Raw genomic sequence first — 10,967 nt, 5'->3', positions numbered from 1 at the left:
GTCTTAGTCACCCTATATACATGTGCTTAAATTTTTTTTTATAGTACTGTACATTCTCATTGCTCCTTTGAAGGGAGTCCTCCCCTCCTGAATCTGAGATTAGCACTTGGAAAGAAAAAGTTAAATTTGATTCCTCCTTGGTCGATTCTCAAATGTGCGATACAAAATGGGTGTTTGTAAGACAAAATGGTGTTTTTTTTTTAAATTTTTTAAATTAGTTCTTCAAAACATTTTACAAAATTAAAATCCCCAAATCCCAGTGAGGAGCATTAATACAGAGCAAGGTTAAGCATACAATAACAATATGCTACAAAGGAAGAGAATTTAACAAAAAAGCACCTAAATTAAAGACAAGTGAGCTTAGTGTCCTCCCCAAACCCCACAACACAAGAAAAAAAACAATTCCAGACCAACCACCACACAATATAGAGAGTATAAGTCCGGACAGTCAAACTCCCAGACTGTGAATATGCTTAGCAACAGAGGATAATAATGCCTACTACCAGAAAAAGAAAGGGAGCTGAAAGCAAGGGACCGAAAAGAAAAAAAAACGCTAGTCAAGAGGAAGGTTATGAAAGTACTCGATAAAAGGCCCCCAGACCTTATGGAACTTTAAATCCGAATTGAGAACTGAATAATGAATTTTTTCGAGGTCCAAGCAGGCCATAATGTCGTTAAGCCATTACGCATGAGTGGGCGGGGCAACATCTCTCCATCTAAGGAGGATCAAGCGTCTCGCCAGGAGAGAGGCAAAGGATAGTATTCGGCATTTGGTCGGACCCAGACATAAATCTGTCTCGCCCCAAAAACCGAACAGAGCAATTAAGGGGTTAGGTTCTAGGTGCTGATTCAGAATACCCGATAATGTAGTGAAGACATCTTTCCAGAATTTCTCCAAGCTAGGACAGAACCAGTACATATGGATGAGAGAGGCCTCACCCCTCTTGCATTTATCACAGAGCGGACTAATGCCAGGGTAGAATCGAGATAGTTTAGATTTAGACATATGGGCTCTATGAACAATCTTAAACTGTAAGAGACAATGGCAAGCACAAAGAGAGGTTGAGTTAACCGATTTGAGGACTGAGTCCCAGCTCTCCTCGGATAAGGAGATATTTAAATCCTGCTCCCAGGCCATTTTAATTTTATCCACAGGGGCCCGTCATAAGGCTGCTAGTTTATCTTGGATAATTGAAATTAAACCTTTACCTAGTGGATTAATGGAGAGAAATAGGTCCATAGCATTTTTCGCAGGCATTTCAGGAAAGTTAGGAATTAAAGGAGCAGTAAAGTGTCGGATTTGGAGATCTCTGAAAAAGTGAGCGTTAGGCAGGTTGAACTTAACAGAGAGCTGTTGAAAAGAAGCGAAGTGGTTATCAATGAAGAGATCTTCAAAATGTCTAATGCCCTTCCTGTACCAAACATGGAATGCTGAATCGAACGTGGTAGGTAAAAAAAGGTGATTATGTGCGACAGGGCTAGAAATGGAAAACCCCTGGAAACCATAGCATTTCCTGAACTGAGCCCATATACGCAGAGTGTGTCTAACCAGAGGATTAGCTATTGATCTGGGCAGACTGCTAGGGAGTGCAGAGCCAAGAAGTGCAGATATAGATAATTCTTTAGTGGAGCTCAACTCCATTGCCACCCAGTTAGGGCACTCAGGTTGACCGTGGAAGAAAGACCAGAAGGCAGCACAACGTATATTAGCTGCCCAGTAATATAAGCGAAAGTTAGGTAAAGCCATGCCACCCTCTTTTTTAGATTTTTGGAGGTGGATTTTATTAATTCTAGGGCGCTTATTCTGCCACAGATATGACAAAATAATAGAGTCTAAGGAATCAAAAAAAGATTTAGGAATAAAAATTGGGATAGATTGAAATAAGTATAAAAATTTGGGGAGAACATACATTTTGACAACATTGATATGACCTACCAAGGACATAGATAGAGGTGACCATTGTACCAGATTCTGTTTTGTAGCATATGAAAGATTGACAAAGTTTTCACAAAAGAGATTTTTAAACTTCCTTGTGACTGTAATTCCAAGGTAAGTAAATTGATTATGGACTACTTTAAAAGGGAGATCACGAAATATTAGTTCTTGTGCTTCTTTATTAATTGGGAAAAGTTCACTCTTATGTAAGTTGAGTTTATAGCCAGAGATCTGGCTAAACTGGTCAAGAAGTGAAAACATTAGAGGTAAGGATGTAGACGGATATGAGAGAAAGAGTAGTAAGTCATCAGCATAGAGAGAGACTTTATGCTCAACACCCCCTCTCCAAATCCCGGTCAGTTCAGGACATTTTCGAAATGCTATCGCCAGAGGTTCTATAGCCAAATCAAAGAGAAAGGGACTTAAGGGGCATCCCTGATGGGTGCCGCGTTTGAGATTGAATACTTGGGATTTCTGAAAGTTAGTTAGAACAGAAGCAGTAGGACACAGGTACGGCAATTGGATCCAAGAGATGAAACTTTGGCCGAGGTCAAATTTTTCTAAGACTGCAAAAAGGTAGTTCCACTCTATACGATCAAATGCTTTCTCCGCATCAAGGGAGATAACACATTCAGGAGTCCCAGTTGGAACTGAGTATAAAATATTAAATAGACACCAAATGTTAAAAAAAGGGAGGCGGTTTTTAATAAAGCCTGTTTGGTCATCCGAGATAATGGAGGGAATAACGGTTTCTAATCTATGAGCCAACACTTTAGCTAAGATCTTTACATCAACATTGAGCAGAGAGATCGGCCTGTACGAGGAACACTCTGTTGGGTCTTTGCCCTTTTTTAAAAGAAGAATAATAGATGCCTCATTGAAAGAGGGTGGCAATTTGCCGTAGTTAAACGAGTCAGATAATACTGAAAGTAACTGAGGAGAAAGAAGTGAGGAGAATGATTTATAAAATTCCACAGGGAACCCATCAGGTCCAGGAGATTTCCCTGAGGATAGTGCAGAAATTGCAGAAGATATTTCTTCTAGTGATATAGGCACATTAAGTTTGGCTTTGAAATCAGATGAAAGTGAGGGGATATTCAGATTCTGTAAAAATTGATCCACAGAGATATTGTCATTCAGGGATTCAGAGGAATAAAGCCGAGAATAAAATTTTTTAAATGTGTCATTAATTTCTAAATGATCCGATGTAAAGTCTCCGTTCTCCTTCCGGATCTTTGTAATATGTTGTTTGGCTTTAGAACGCCTCAGCTGATTGGCTAGGGATTTACCAGACTTATCCCCATGAATGTAAAAGCGGCTCTTGCTTTCGAGAAGTTGGCGTTCGACAGGTTGAGTGGACAGAAGGTTAAATTTAGTTTGGAGTTCAACGCGCTTCTTGTATAATTCAGGGTTCTTAGTTTGGGCATATAATTGATCCACATCTTTGATCTGGTTAATGAGGTCTGCTCGATCTGCACGGGATCTTCTATTGAGATTTGCTGTGTAAGAGATTATTTGACCCCTCAAATATGCTTTCATGGCATCCCAGACAATCTGGGATGGCACTTCAGGTGATGTATTAGTGTTAAAATAGAAGGTTATCTGGTCTTTAATAAATTTTACGAAATCATCATCCGATAATAAAGTTGAATCGAACCGCCAGTGTTTGTTCCTCTGAGGGAGACCGGGAAAGTTCAGAGAGAGGGTAATTGGGGCATGGTCAGAAATCAGTATACTCTGATAGTCACAAGTGTGGGCAAATGGGATAAGTTGGTTATCGAGTAGGAAATAGTCAATTCTAGTGAATGTATGGTGAACATGTGAGAAAAAGGAATAATCTCTCTCCGTAGGATGGAGGAAACGCCAAATATCAGAGATACCAAAATTAGAGAGAAACAACTGAATAGCTAAGGCAGATTTGGTAGGTGATCTGGTAACAGAGGACGATCGGTCCAGTTTAGGATCCAACCAACAGTTAAAGTCACCACCCAATATAAGAGAGTATGAGTTTAAGTCTGGTAGTGAGGAAAAAAACCGTTCAAAAAAGTTAACATCATCAAAGTTGGGGGCATACAGGTTTGCTAGTGCAACTTTAGTGTTATATAGTTTACCAGAAACAATAATAAAACGGCCATTTGTGTCCGATATTTTATTATGGAGTTCAAAAGGAATATTTGAGTTAATAAGAATGGAGACTCCCCTAGCCTTAGCGGCAAAGGATGAATGAAAATGCTGACCCGCCCACTTGGACAGAAGCCGGGAGTTATCAAAACAACGAATATGAGTTTCTTGGAGGAAAGCAATGTCAGCTTTGAGTTGTTTAATATGTGAGAATACCTTCCTCCTTTTAACAGGGTGGTTCAGTCCCTTTACATTCCAGCTCACAAATTTAAGTGCACTAGCCATTATCAATTACTAATGCATAAAAGGCAGCAGGCATATAAAAAATCAAGCAGTACAATAGCAGTCTGGGAGCAGAGATGTAAACATAGATTCGTAAGGTCAAAATATAAACATGTCCTAAACAATAAAGAAATGTTGGAACTGGAAAATGCACCCCACCCACACAACCCAAAACTAGACGGCTACCAAAACAAGTAGCTAGCTCTACCAAAAAAATTAACCCAAATACAACTTCCAGATCTGTGTCATTGACAGCAGTTCCATATAAATGCTATAACAAACAGTAACTAGTTTATGCACTAGAAAACATAACTACAGATTAGAACACCTTCTGCCAAGATATACAACTTAATACAGAGAAAATCGGAAGAAAACCAAAACTAACCTACCCGCGAAATATTATAGGAGAATAAAGTAAGAAAAGGTAAAAAAAAGGTAAGAAGGAAAAAGAAAAAAAGAGGAAGGGGAAAATTATAAATTCAAGACGAGTATTTATCAACCGTTTACCGAGAAGGGAGAAAAAAAAATTCAGAGAATGGGAAAAAAAGGGGGTGAAGAAAAGAAAAAGATAAAATAAATAAATATTTAAAACAGAGGAAAAATAAATCAGCAGTTGAACTGTGAACCAACAAACAGGGAGGCCTTCACTAAAGACTTCAAACCTCCAAAACAAGTTAGAATTAGTTGTAGAACTCTGTAGGTAAAGTTATACAGAGGTAAAAATAGATTACACACACACCAAATCCCGGGAGAGATTGTCAACAGCCTTTAGAGTTTCAGTGAATAATGTCTGAGTGATTCAAGTGAATTCCGAGTCCAGAGAAAGTAATTTTACTAAGAGGAGTACTTATCCACCATTTTAGGAGGTCCGATCAGATTCTGAAGATGACTGAATAGCCGGAAGACTTGCCACAAATGCTTCAGCTTCCCTCGCTGATTTGAACCACTTGAATTCCCCGGTATTAAACTTGATTCTTAGGTCAGCAAGATTACGAAAGGAAGGTTTGAAACCACGATCAAAAAGCACTTTCATTACGCCTTTATACTCAGCGCGCATCTTTAAGGTCTGGGGTGCAAAATCTTCCACAAAGCGAATGGTTGTATCCTGGAAAGAAAAAGAGCCTCTGCAACGTGCCTCCACAATCAGACTGTGTTTTACCTGGTATTGATGGAAACACAAGATTACTGGTCGCGGACAGGAGCCCAGAATTCCGGGAGGGACGTTAACTCTGTGTGCCCGTTCGAGCTCGGGCGGGTTCGGAAGCAAATCTTTCCCGAATAACTCACAGAGAAACTCGGCGAAAAACTTCACGGTTGACCCCTTCTCAGTTGCCTCTGGTAATCCCAGAATTCTGATATTGCAGCGTCTGCTGCGATTTTCGAGATCCACCATTTTGGAAAGAAGTTTGTTAGATTTTTCCTCTAAGCTGGAACAGAGAGTCTCCAAGTATCGAACCCGACTTTCTAAAGCTTCAGAAGTCAAATCGATGCGAGATAAGTGTTCAGCATGTTTGTCCACTTTATCATTGATCCGATCCAGTTTCTCTTCTAACTGTTTGAAAGCGGTTTTAATTTCCTTTAAGATTTCGTCTCGGAGATTTTCAAGCGCCTCCATCGTCACGTCCGACGGGGTCGTAGTTTCTTTTCTCCCGGATTTAGAACTCTTGCTAGACATTGTAGGTTAGATATATTCACAGGCAAGTAAGAGATACCGAAATAATTCCTAACTAAGGTTTATAAAATGGAGACATTTAGTGCAAAGGTAGCGACAGTAACGGAACAAAAGTTCGGAGCAGCTAAGCAATCGCCATCTTACCAGAAGTCTCAAGACAAAATGGTGTTTGTTTAGAATGTGGGAATGTTTGGAGAAAGTACAAGGAACCAGTCCACAGCAGTGTTTGGAGAGTTTAGTGTGAGTACTAGTCTATAACACATTATCCCAGTAGATAATGGTGGAAAATACGTTTGTCTGGGAAGGGGGAGAAGATTCTGCAGGTGTAAATATGATCTGGCACTTCCCCATGCATTAGAGTAAGGGATCTTGAAGGATATAAAAAGGGGCAATTTTGTTGTGCTAGTGGGAATATTAAGATGGGTTGTGACTTATTCGAAGAGCTGGATATAGAGACAAGGACAACAAGAGGGAGACAAAAAGTTGTCGGACACTTGTAGTGCTTTCTATCACTATGTTGTGTGGTTTGGGTCAGTGATTGGTTTTGTCTTTTTTACTACTTATTGGCAATCATTAATAATTGCCAATAGGTAAACTTTAATACATTGTTTATTACATGACATAGAAGCTCTGTTTTTACAAAATAACAAAGGCTGAAAATGTATTGCAAATTTATTATGATACAAACATAGATAATATGTAACATTGAGCATTGAACCATTGTGTAGAATAGATGTTAAGTAATGGAAGATTAATGTAGGACTCCATCAACAGGAAGGAAAATTAAATACTAATTACACTGGACAACGAAGATATTGCTTCCTCAATACTTTATCATGCATCTTTTGGATCTTGGGTTGCCGATCTTGAACCACGAAGTTTCCCTATCATGCACCATTTTCTTAAAAATCGACTATATTTATCATTTCAATTCATAATTCGTCAGAATAACTGATGCCAATAGTAAGGAAGGCATTACTGTTGGTCCACAAATTAAACAGGTCACCAATGACAGGCAATTTGAAGAACGTCTAGTGGGACCAGAGAAAATCGCCAGGAATGCATTCAAGCATGTTGAAAATTTCCTTGGCCATTACAGAGCACCAGACTGTGCAACTGGCTGACAACATGCTTCAAGCACACAAAACCATGAGTGTAACATGTCACTCAATTCGTTTTTGCATTTGCATTTAGACTTCTTCCTTGTAAATCTTGTTCCGGTCAGTAATGAGCTTGGGGGAAGGGTTTCACCGGGACATTGCAGTCATGGGGGATAAACAGTATCAGGGCAACTGGAATCCATCAATGCTGGCTGATTATTGTTGGACACTTCAGCAAGAAACCTCAGACACTGTGTACAAGTGCAAATAGTCAATAAAATGTTTTTAGCTGAATGGAACTATTAAAATAACAATTCTGAAGAAGTAACACTTCCCTTTTATTTTGTTTATTTTATTTTGTTCCACCTTCCAAAATGAACAAGTTCACTTTTCCTAATTATACTGCCTTTCACAATTTCTCTATAAACTCTTACTATCCTTATTGCATATGATTCCTTAATTAATCCAATCTAATGAATAAAGACTTTTTAATATCAACCAGGTTCAGTCTCAGCCTCATTTCAGCCGTCACAGCACGTGATTGCAGGGGAAAGAACCAGGAGAAGAGGGACATTTGGTGGAGATTGAAGAGTGAATCAGGGAGTCACAGAGAAAACAGCCCCTTTGGAATTCTGAAAGAGGAGATGAAGATGTATCTGATGGTTACAACATGTGGAAAGTGGTGGGATTACAGACCATTATCCATTGAATGTAAAGGGTAGGGATTTATCAGCAGTGCTTCTGATGGGCCGGCCTTAAGCAGGAGTCACCCACAGACTGATCAGTGGACCTGAAACCCGGACTGAATGTTTTAATCTCTGGAAATAGGGTTAGTTGTAGTGTTGTTTCATTGTATGTTGACTGTACTTCTTCCTATTGACTGCTGGATATTGTTTCCACCTTCACTCAGCTCAGTCTCTTCAAAGCTTCAGTGACTGGATCCTAGTTCACAACATCTCATTCACCCTCTGTCGGTAGGTATCCATCTAGTATCTACAGTGCTCTGCCATTGTCTTAGGTACATGTATACATCTAGGGTGCCTAAGACTTTAGCACAGCACTGAATCTGTCGACGTGCATTAGAGGATGTGTTTGTTAATCTGGCAGGAGCAAATATGCTGGGAATGGTGATGGTGTTGTGCTGCAGGAGGGGTGTGGAACACGTGGCAGAGAAGGAGTGCTGGGGTGGAGGATGGTACGGGTGCAGATGTACCCAGCCCTGAGAAATCACACAAGGTCATTTGTTTCCAAACAATTGGTTTATTGATTATAAAAGAATATCTTTATGGTATTTCCTGCTACCTTTCCTCTCCCTTCCCCTTTTCCCAACCATGATTCCCCTCTCCTTGCCTGTGCAATATATAAAATTGCCACAGTATTAGGCAAATATTTTAGGCACTCTAGCTATATATATGCACCTTACACCTTTGCACAATATGTTCAGCAGTGATAGAAAGTTTGTGAACCCTAAAGAATTCTTTCTGTTTCTGAATAAATATGATCTAAAATGTGATCAGATCTTCACTTAAGTCCTATACTAGATAACGTGAACCCACTTAAGTAAATAACACAAAATCATTAGACTTGTTCATTTATTTATTGAGAAAAATGATCCAATATTACATGTATTTGTTGGGAAAAGTATGTGAACCTTTGCTTTCAATAACTAGTGTGACCTCCTTGTACAGCAATAACTTCAACCAAACATTTCCAGTTACCGTTGATCTGCTTGGAGGAATTTTAGACCATTCCTCCATACAAAGCGGTTTCAGTTCATCAATATTTCCGGGATACCTTAGTGAAATCCCTCTTCAGGTCATGCCACAGCATCTCAATTGGGTTAAGATCTGGACTCTGACTTGGCATTTCACAACATGAATTTTCTTCTCTTTTAACCATTCTATTGTTGATTTACTCTTGTGTTTTGAATCATTTTTTTGTTGTATCATCCAACTTCTATTGAGCTTTAGGTGACAGGCCACTACCTTGACATTCTCCTGTAAAATGTCTTGATACACTTTTGAATTCATTCTTCCCTCAACGATCACAAGCTGTCCAGTCCCTGAGGCACGATGCTCCTTCCACCATGCTTCACAGTTGTTGAGAGGTTTTGATATTGATATGCAGTATCCTTTTGCCAACAAGCATAGGGTGTGCATTTCTGCCAAATAGTTCAACTTTTGTCTCATCTGTCCACAGATTATTGTCCCAGAAGCATTATGGAACATCCAGGTGGTCTTTGCAAACTTGAGACGTGCAGCAATGTTTCTGTTTGGAGAGCAGTGATTTCCTCCATGGTGTTCTTCCATAAATACTGTTCTTGTTCAGTGTTTTTCTTGTAGTGGTCACATGAACAGAGTTTAGCAAGTTGTAGAGATTTCTGCAGATCTTTTGCTGTTACCTTTGGGTTCTGTTTAACCTCCTTCACCATTGCACATTGTGCTCTTATGATCTCCGAGGGAGAGTAGCAACGGTACTGAACTTTCTCCATTTGGAGACAATTTCTCTTACTGTGGACTGGGACTGATGAACTATCAGGTCCTTAAAAATGCTTTTGTAGCCTTTTCCAGCTTCATGCATCTCTACAATACTTCTTCTAAGGTCCTCTGAAAGTTGTTTTGAGTGAGGCATGGTGCACATAAAGAAATCTTTCTTGAGAAGTCCAGTATCTGCCAGTAACCTGACTTTGTGTGTCTTTTTTTTAAATAGGGGAGGGCAACTCTACAACCCACACCTCCAATCTCATCTCATTGATTGGAACACCTGACTCCAAATAGCTTTGTTAGAAGGCTTTAACCCAGAGATCACATACTTTTCTGAACCTAGACTGTCATTGTTTAAATGGTGTGCTCAGTATAACGAGAAGATGTAGAATCGTTTGAGTATTATTAGTTTAGGCAGTTTGTGTTTGTCTTTTATAGTGACTTAGATGAAGATCAGCTCACGTTTTATGAATAATTAATGCAGAAAACAAGGTAATTGCAGTGTTCACAAACATTTTCTTGCAACTGTATGCAGCTATCCATTTAGCCACTTTATTAGGTACTGTACACCTGCTCATTGATGCAACTATCTAATCAGACAATCGTGGCTTTGACTCAGTGCGTTAAAGCATGCAGACGTAGTCATGAAGTTAATTAATTGTTCTTCAGACCAAATGTCGGAATGGGGAAGAAGTTTGATCTGAGTGACTTTGACGATGGAATGAATGTTAGTACCAGATGTGATCTGAGTATCTCAGAAACTGATCTTCTAGAGTTTCACACACAACAGTCTTTAAGAGTTTACAGAGAATGGTGCGGAAACAAAAATCACCTAGTGAGTGGCATTTCGGTGAGTGAAAACACCTTGTTAATGAGAGAAATGAGAGGAGAAACGTCAGACTGGTCCAAGCCGACGGGAAGGTGGGAGTAACTCAAACAACCGCCTGTTAGAACAGTGAATTGCAAAAGGGCATCTCTGAAAACATACCACGTCAAGTAGTTGGGCTACAGCAGCAGAAGGTCACAGACATACATTCAGTGCCCCCTTTATTGCCAAGTACAGGAGGTATCTAATAAAATGACCACTGAGAGTCTGTTGCTATCCATGTAGCTATTTTTATAATTACTTACACTAATATTTCATGTCTTCTACTTTTGCCAGAAAACAAAGAATTTCACAACGGGTGTTAGTGGTAATGAGCCTGATTCCGAATCGGAAGTCTGGTCCCTCCATTGTTCCCTTGTCCATGTGTCCCATCCCACTATTCTTCCTCCTGCCACTTATCCCAGAAAGTGGCCAAAGTGTTCCTCCTGCTCATTCGCCTTCTCCCCCACCTCCATTCGAGCACCAAACAGTCATTCCAGGTGAAGCA

The sequence above is a fragment of the Hemitrygon akajei genome, chromosome 29 (assembly GCF_048418815.1).
Source record: "Hemitrygon akajei chromosome 29, sHemAka1.3, whole genome shotgun sequence".
Taxonomy (NCBI): domain Eukaryota; kingdom Metazoa; phylum Chordata; class Chondrichthyes; order Myliobatiformes; family Dasyatidae; genus Hemitrygon; species Hemitrygon akajei.
Note: the sequence above shows the minus strand (reverse complement) of the source record.